The 9308-nt window shown below is 42.8% G+C and overlaps 1 protein-coding gene across 2 annotated transcripts in view; it reads left to right on the top strand.

Moving 5' to 3' along the window:
* Nucleotides 1–9308, top strand: part of PAPSS2 (3'-phosphoadenosine 5'-phosphosulfate synthase 2) — a 48862-nt gene that overhangs the window by 3284 nt on the left and 36270 nt on the right. Inside the window, exon 2 of one of the 2 annotated variants that reach the window (XM_056352897.1) lies at nt 755–895. The exons of the other annotated variant lie outside the window; for it this stretch is intronic. The gene's annotated coding sequence lies outside the window, so the exon portion shown is untranslated. The remainder of the gene's footprint in view (nt 1–754; nt 896–9308) is intronic. 2 annotated transcript variants of the gene reach the window in all.

Raw genomic sequence — 9308 nt, 5'->3', positions numbered from 1 at the left:
CATGTCATTTCTTGTAGGTATTTAGCAATTTTCCATGTTCTTGAGTATCCATTAGCTACATTAACATCTGTTAATTCTCTGATCACCTGTAGGTAAAAATGAAGCTTTGCCTGCAGTGTGCTTATGTGCTGAGGATGCACCATCCACCACCACCCTTTTTCCTTTTTAGATATATAATATATTAAATAGTCACTGTGTTAGTTGTCTAACTTTTGAAAAGGAAGTTAGTATTATCAGATGTTAGTTTGCAGTCACTGGTGTGGCAGAAATAATGGTTTATCTTTTGAGTTGTTAAATAGTCTTAGTAACTTAAAGCCCAGGAAAGCAAAAATTTAAGTTACTATAAGACTATTTCTTATGATTGTCAGACTAATTTCAAACCTGGCCATGCTAAGGGTGGACCTTGCTGATCTGGAGTGAAGGTGTTAGGTGTCCTCCACAGTCTTCAAAGGGTAGTCACTTATGGACCACGAGATGGACTATATACAGTGCAAACAGTATACATTGTTAAGATTACCAAGGCATGGCACCAGGAGCAGGTGAGCCAGGGGAGAGCTCGTAACTTGAAGATTTATAGAGATATTTTTTTTTCCCCTACTGTTCTTCCTGGTATGAATTTGTTGTCTTGAGGCCAGCTTCACTTCCATTACCTGTGTTGTCAAGTGCTGGTGAGGCCACGCTTTGGTTTTGTGCATGGTGTAGTGGGTTTATTTGTTTTAGAAGTCCCATCTGTTTTTTTCTGTTACTTTGACAGATTGGTGTGTGGGTGCATTTTGTGTCTGATATGTTGCCACCTTCAAATTAGTCTTCATCATGAAGACTCAGCAACTCCTGTGTATCCAGTTCAGCTTTTGAATGCTGTTTTTATGCCTGATTTCTCAGGATTTGTGGTCCAGTAAGTAGAAAACTATTTCTAAATTGCTTTGCTTCTGATGTTGATAGTGTTTTTGAAGAGGGCTTTCATTGACTGTTAAATATATGCCACGCCAGAGCTAGGTTCTGCTTCCAGATCTGATATAGGTACATGTTTGTAAAGGCTTTACAGTGCTTTTCCCCTCCCTTGTTTGCTTCCAGAAGTGGAATATGAAGATTACATATAGATTAACCTGTATTTACGGCTTTTTTTCCAACTTAGCTCAATACTTTCAAGAGGTATTTTTACTTAAGACAGAGGAGGCAGGAAGGTTCAGGCTGATGGCATGTGGTCTTTATGGTGGTGGATTTTTTTTATTTATTTATTTTTAACAATTCCTTTGAAAAAGGGTTTAAAGCAAGCATTGCTTTTCTGATAATCTGTGGAAAGGTTTGAGCATATCTGTTCCTGTGTTTAACAAAACTAAATAATTTGTGTTCAGGGAAGGGATTGTCATTGAAAGGCTAGGGTGGAAGGAGCTAGTTGAATTATTTGTTGTTGTTGTTATTATTTAGGGGTCAGAAAAGCTCTGCAGACTTTTCCACAGTAGTGATCTGTAGCTCTCAAACGCTTCACTGGATGTGACAACAAATCCTGAACCTCTTACAGAAACAGAAAATGCCCAGCTGGTCCTGGGAAGCAAAGCCAGTACCCGCGAAAGGAACCAGGTTGGATCAGGCTGAAGGTCTTGGTGACCTCTGGCTTTTGGGTAGGACACGGTGCCTAAGCAAACATGTAGGGATAAGAGCAAATGTTTCCCCGTATACTCCTGATTACCAGCCGCGTGTGGCTACAAGGGTTTTTTTGAGCTAAAGAAAGTGGGTTTGCATTTAGCTTTATATATAGCTCTTAATGAATTTCTCTTCTACACTCTTCTTGTGTTGCTTTCTGAACGCAAAGCACTAGATTTGCTTGCGATGGCGTGTGATGGATGCTGGAGCTTGATTGCTGGCTTTGTGAAAGTCCAGCTCCTTCAGTTTCATTTGAGCCGGCCACCTGCTAGACTGAAAAGCTAGGAGCTGTGATTTTAAGAACAGTAATGGCTTTCTGACATACTTGTTTAGCAGAGTTAGTTACCGTATGTAAATGCTAAAGCTTCGCAGTGTATTCTGGAGCAGTTCAGTCATTTTGTGTGATGCAGATCTTGTTTGTGTTGTGTTTTCCTGAACCCCAGCAGTTCATTTGATTCCTTGGAACATTTTTATTGGGAGAGGAGTTAAACATTTGATCTCTTTGCATCCTACTTGTGCTACTTATGACTTGTGTTTTCCCCTGATGGGAGAGGCCCATCTTGCTTATTTGTTCCTTGTGGTAAAATCATGCTGTTCTTCTGATTGTTATCATTGCTGCTTCTATTTTTTGGCTTGGTTTTACCCTGTGCCTCTGAAGTTTATCAGACCAGACTTGCACACAGTGTTCAAGGTGAGGGTGCACCGTCAATTTGAGAAGTGAAGTAAAAATCTAGAAAACTTAACAATAATTATCATTTCACACCTCCTTTGCACCAAATAGCATTCTGTTTCTTTCCTTGATAGGTGGTGAGCATCTGGTCAATGTGTGTGGAAATTTTCACTGGTACCTCTGTCTTGCTCCTGTCACTGTTTAAAAGTATTAGCAACCAATGTTTTACAGTTGTTTCTCAAAGAAAACACTGTCCTCTATATATAAGATATTCCTTCTTCTTGCTATTAGAGGCTACTGACTGCTCTCTGAGTATTCTGGTTATGTAAAAATATCTGTAAATATTGGAACAACTTTGTATTCTAATGTTTATGAATTTACAATAGCCTGTATTTTTAATTATAGTAATTTTTAATGAATAATTGGTTCATTAGAATAACTTTGAAGGATGAATGGTAGAGGGGATATTTTTGAACAATCAATTGCACAGCTTCGAAGCATGGCATTATAGAAAAATAAGGTAGAAGGGAGTTTTTGAGAGGTCCTCTGCTCCCTGCCCTCTCTAGTGTCCTCTGTCCTGCTGATGGTTTGTCAAGGGTATTTGATATTCTCATCCATCATTCAGTGCATCTGCTATGTGGTGCAGGCTGCAGGTTCAGTAAGAACAGATTCCTCCCTCATTCCCTATGTATTGAATCGTGCTGGACTTGGATCTGACCCAGGTAGGGCTCTGTTGGATACCTTTTTCCAGCTTGAGTGTGAGCTGTCCTCTACATCTGGCTTTCCAAGTTCTGTATCTGTGCTTTCTTTGCCTATCATGGGTGTGGGCGTTACTAACCATGTCATCTGAAACAGCAGCCAAGGCTTTTCTAGCCCTCGTAGTAGTTTGGCATCGCCAGGTTTCATTTCTGCTGTAGAGTAAAACTGGCTTGTTTGCAGTGTAACTGGCATTGGGCCGCCATTGCAAGCTATTATTACTCATCTCAGTGCCGGCTTCTTCGTGCCTACGAAGAGTTTGATCATTGTTCTGGTATTTTTCTGGAAACTGAAGTCGAGCAGTGTACCCGTAATCACTGTCTTCTCTTACAGATGAGACAGTTTGGCCAGATAGTTCTGGCCAGAGCACATGGAGATGGCTCTCAATCCTCTCTGACCGCTCTTGTGCTTATTTATTTTAATGCTTTTAATTAGCTATATTTTGTTTAATGCATGTGAAGCATTACTGCTCAGCTTACAGAAGTGACTGATGACTCCTAGTCAGATGGACAAAGCGCTGTTCCAAGGGACACCCACAACTGTTCTGACATTGCAGGGGAGGAGATACCATAGGCTGTCATGTGTCCTCTGCAGCCACCATTTTATAGAATGTCTTTCACAAGTCTATTCTCATATTGATTAAAACAAACAAACAAAACCCTACAAAACCACAAACAACAACAACAAAAAAAAAACCACTCTCAACCAACAAAAAAACCCCCTAAGCCGCTAGTTCCTGGTATGTCTGCCAAAAGAGAGATTAGAAAACCTTTGTCTTGATATCTAGCCTATAACTTTATACTTGGCTTTTGTGCCCCAATTTTGTTTTCTAACATATGCTCATTGACCTGCCTGGTACCTTTGGAGGTGCCACTTGCATCTCACTTCAGTCTTTGCTTTGCCAGATCTGGTAAGTTGATCCCTCTTAATTTCTCTTCCTGATTCTCCTCCTCGCCTGACTTGTTTCTTCTGTGTACTGGCTGTTTCACTTTAGTTCTTTTTTTATATAAATGACCACAATTGGTTTTCCAGATGACTTCTTACAAGTGCTTCACTTGCTAGCAGTGAGATTTCCCCTACGTCCCCTTTTGGGAAGACTAATCATTACACAAGTGAGGTTTCTATATTTATTTGCCTGGTTGAGGCCTGTTTTCTGTGGCACTGTGGAGGTTTGGTGTTCTGGCTCCCATGTTTTGCTACAGAACATTTTCACCAGGTGTCACAGGTCAGTTTTTGTGCATGGATTTGAATATAACAGATTTGTTCATGACTTAGAGTGTTACTAATTATATTCTGCATTTCTCTATTTGCCTGCATGTCCACTGCTCTTATGATCCAGTACTGCTGTATAAAACCCAGTGCCTGGGGCCTTGTGCTTCCAGCCCTCTCAAGCATGAAGCATATGCAAAGTCCTGCTGTGGCTTGGCTTTGTAGGAAAGCCTTTGGGGTTCAGATTTCATTTCACATAACTAAGAATTATAGGGCTGTTCTTCAGCCCTCATAGGCCTTTGGGTGGCAAAGAATGGCATGGCATGCCTTCCCTCTGTAGGGAATGCAGGCTCTGTCCTGAATCCACCAGCCTGGATGTTTGGGTTTACAGCTAAGCTACCCAGGGACTGATGATCCAGTGCCTCAACAGTATCAGCAGGTTGCCTCCTTTGCCTTTCTTCTTCTGGGGCTGAGGTTAGGTGAGATGGATACTCCTGTGTAGCCCTGCAGCACATCTTGCCTTTCTGTGTCTCTGTGCTTTCAGCTTGTAAAACCTTGCCACGCAAAATTGGTAGTGAATGTCACTCCCATTGTGACATGGCCTGACTGTCCTGCGCCTGTGTGTCATATGTCCCTGGTCAGACAAGAAAGAGGTAGGAAGTCAAATGGGTTCTCAATAAGTTACAGTCCTTTTTATTTTTTTTGCAGAAGGTGCTGCATCTGCTGATTCAGACCAGCTTTTGGCATGGGGCTCAAGATGGGTGTAAAAGCCAAATCTGGAGGTGGTTCTTTGAGCTGCAGGCTTCCAACTGAATAAGGCAAGACAAAATTAACTGCAGAGGCTCATATGACCTACTACTTGAGCTCTCACGTGCAGCCCTCCGATCAGAAAACTAAACAGGAGCAAACAGCTTTCATGGTGAATGAGAAATTGTTTCTATCCCGTATGACAGGGGAGAGCTTTCAGGTTGTTTTTAATTGTATCATGGTTATTGGGGCCACTTAATTTGCTGTAGCATGAATGTCAGCTGACAGTTGATCCTGTTGAAAGTTAAAGGGCTGCTAACCTATTCTGAGAAAGAGGCTTTTCTCTGCATCCTGAGGTTCTTCCCAAGCAGTTCAATCAGACCGACCAGCTTACCCGTTTGCTGCCACATGCTCCCGGTACCCCAAACTCAGTTTTCTCTGATGATGACAAGAAACTGTAGCTCAAGGCCAGCACAAAAGTACTTCAGCTGCCTTGCTGTGGAAGTCCAGTTGGCTGTGCATGATGTTGGACTTGAGGTCAGAGAAGGTTATTGGAGTGGGAAAGAGGGTTTTCCTTCAAGTCAGGGAAGCATAATGGGAGGGTAGGTAAATGGATGTAGATGCTTCATAAAAGCTGAGCAGAGGGCGGCCTTTGCATGGGAGGAGACTGAAAGTGTCCACTGTGGTCTGTACTACTTCCCATTGCCTTGGATGTAGATGGGCTGAGGTCTGAGCCAACATCTCCACAGACTTCTGTGGAAACTTGGGTGGAAAGACGAGTGAAGCAGTCTCATTATTGCAGCAAAGCAGAGTGAACAAATAAAATACTTTTTTTTTCCATCTCCCGTTTTTATACTGACAACAGAGGTTGAGTGGTTGGGTCAGCAGTGTAACTCCAGGTGAAGTGCTCTGTGGAAGCCTGGATAGAGCTGAACTCTCAGAGCAGGAAAGCTGCTGTTCATCCAGCCTCTTTGTTCTTTTCAGCAAGCAGAACATGCCTTACAGTTGCTTCTTCGGTTCAGCGCACTGTACTCCTTGAACTTTTAATGGCTTTGTAAAGGTGGACTGTGAGGGAGGGAGAGCAGATCACTGAAGCACACGCTGAGGCGGTACATGCTCAGTCTAATGCCATCCAAGACTTACAAATGCAGGACCCTCCATCACCCGAGTATGCTCTCTTTAGGGAACTGAGCTGATGTGAACCTCCGAACTGCTAGTCTTACCTGCCTTATGGCTGGACATGGGGGGAGCTAATGGACAATGGTGTGTTGAGACATACCCATGACCCTTTATCAAATGCCCTGGTAGAACATTGGTTCTGCTGTGCCCAGCCACTACCAAATAAGACGTTCAGTATGTCTCTTCTCCCTTGTGACAGCTATCGCTGACAGCTGCCAGGAGTAACATGGTTGGTTGGTCAGCTCCACCGGGTTGCAAGTGCTGAAGATGTGCTTTTTTTCTTTGCTTGTTTCTCCTTTGTTCCAGTGATTCAGCTGATGTTTGAGGTTCATGGGAGGAGATACCACTTGCTGTTCCTTTGCCAAGGGACTGCTGGCACACAGTTGGCAGTGTGGACTTGGTAATTTTCTTAGTGACTTAAAGGAAATGGCTAAGAAGAAAAGAAACATATTTTTTGGTATTTCCTTGTATATGATATGCATTTTCAAAGACACTACTTGTCACATAGAAAATTAGTGTGTTTGGATGAAGAACCCAACACGTTTCACAACTACAAAATGATGACACCCTGATTTTTTTTTTTTAAACTTATCACCTATAAATAAGGATGACTTTTCTAGGGGAATGGTTGAAAGACTTATCTGCATTATTCTAAAACTTACAAACTTGAGATAAAGTTCACCAAACCTGAAGTCTCGCAAAAGTTTTCCTTAACATGGTTTCTTGTACAAATAGTCCTTTATCTTAGTTGGTGGCAGCATATGTCTGTCTTGGTTAGATAGCTTGCCTGGTAGCCTGTGTAACAAATTACACTAGGAAACAGCATGGAGAAAAAGGGCTAAAATTCAGTAGTATATTTTAGATCCAAACTCCCTGTCCTTGCACAGGAGTAAAGACAGATGAAAACAGGGGAACAGCAAAGCTGGTGAATACTTGGGGATTGTTTGCTATGCTGGCTGAAGAAGGGCTTGGTGCTAGAAAGCTCATGTTCCCAGCTGCCCAGAGTGTGGAGACTGAGGGAGTGACGGATAGGAGCTGCTCTCATCCAGTGCTGGTTTCTTTGTAAAAGGATTAGGATGAACTTAGACTTCAAAACTTTGTGATAGGAGCAGACTTTGCTACCTGCCTGTGCTTGTCCGGCTGTAACACTACCTGGCCCTAGAAAGGCTGGATTTCCTTGGCCCTCCTTAACCTCTATTGACTCCTTCCATCATGACTGCTTTGGTGACAGTTTTATCTACAGAGATACCAGGCTGGCTATCTTACGCCTTTTTCTGTGCTAACCTGCTTTTGGAAGAAGGCATACATGGCTTTTAATCTCCTCACTTGAGTTCCCCAGATTACAGCAGTCTGTAGGGACAGAGAGTATGAAAATGAGCCTTCAGGTAATTTTAGGAACTGAGATCTTTATTCTAGCATTGTAAAGGTGACAAGCTAGGGATACGGGCTAAAGTCTGTGCTAGGGACAAGAAATCACATAGGGCAAAGGCAATGGATCTATAGCAGAAAATTACACACAATAAATAAATATCTTTACTGTAGTATGACACACCATAAAGTGATAAGAATTCTTGTCTTGCTTCCAAACAAATTTGTAAAGTCGATTGTTCCAAAAGCATTCAAGGTGAGTGCAAAGAAAAAAGTTACCCTTTATGAGCAGAGCAAACAGCAGTGACAAAGTCCCGCTTTGGCTGAGCTCTTCCATGTTTGGATCTACAAGCTGCCCTGACTAGTGGAAAGTCACTCAGACAAAAATTTCTGTCTATTTCTGCTGCCATTTTCCTGACAAATGCTCCTTTCCTTGTAGAGTGTCGTCCAAGCCCTGGCAGGGACATATTTTATACTTGTCTTACCAAGATCCAACCTGGCAGCGCCAACAGCCTTCAGGCAAATAAAAGCCCTTTCAGTTCTCATTCTGCATTTGCCCAGTGCCTTTTTATTCCATCATCTGCATCATCTCTGCATTCCATTTTAAAAACCTCAACCTGTGTGTCTGTGGCCTGAGATGAAGACCAGCTCCTCTGCTGTGAGAGCAGCTGGTGCTTGAACATACCTGTGCTAGCTCAGCAGGTGAAGCTGCATATGCAGCCCAGTGTCCTCACTGGGACATTGAGCCATTCAGATCATGGTTTGGAACATCACATCTGCCCCAGCTGGGTGATGGCTCATGTTTGTAATGCACTTTGAGTTGCCTGCTCCTTGAAGTCTTCTGCTGTCCTGGTTCCATCACCTGGTGTTGCTTTTGTGGCTGTGGTGTAAAAATGCAAGGAGAGCATGGGGTCTGTCTGCAAAAGGGAGTTGAGGTTTCTCTGGCCTCTACAGGGGTGGCAGAGAAATTTCTAAGGCCCTGTAGGTTTTTAAAGACAGGCAAAGGGGAAAAGAAACACGAACAAGTTAAAAGAGAAATAACAGTAAAGGGGTGAGTGAGAAAAATCAAGGACCCTTGTCAGAACTTAGTTTTGAGATCTAGTTTGTGCGTGGTGCTCGAAGGACAGGGCAAATGTTTGTACCTACTCTAAAAAGGAGAGTGAAGGAAGTGGCTGTGTGATTGTACATTTTCCATTATTACCATTTCCCTAATGATTATGGGGATTTGCTCTGTATGGGTTTGCTGTGTGGGGATGCCATCCCAATGGCTGGAGCAGTTGTACCGGGAGCCTTCAGAACTGTCAGTTACAGACTGGAGGGTGTGTAGGAAAGTAAGAGCCTGATGGTGAGCATTAATGGTTGTGTCACTGAGGCACAGTGATGAAAAAATAAAGCCCAAACACCTGGAAATCCCAGATCTGAGTTGTTTACAGCAAACTCTGAAGCAATATGAGAAGTGGGTAAGTGGGTGGGGGCAGTGTGTGTGCTCATCTTGGGAACTGTGTGGAGCACTGAAGGTGGCTGTTAAATTGTCCTTAAGAGGAGGAAATGTGAAGACAGCAGCTTGTTAAAAGCTCTCTTCACCCTTGTTCTGCTATCTGCTGGTGAGCTACAGAAGGATGCAAAGATATTTGAATGCTTAAGTTGAAATTTAATAGATCTCCTGCCTCAGTGGAAGGATAATTCCTAATTGCTATGATACTCCTCCCTCTACTCTTTATTCTAAAATAAGAGC

This window comes from Falco biarmicus, chromosome 9 (genome assembly GCF_023638135.1).
Source record: "Falco biarmicus isolate bFalBia1 chromosome 9, bFalBia1.pri, whole genome shotgun sequence".
NCBI classification, from domain to species: Eukaryota; Metazoa; Chordata; class Aves; order Falconiformes; family Falconidae; genus Falco; species Falco biarmicus.
The sequence above is the reverse complement of the archived record's forward strand: the minus strand, read 5'-3'. Positions and strand labels throughout refer to the sequence as shown.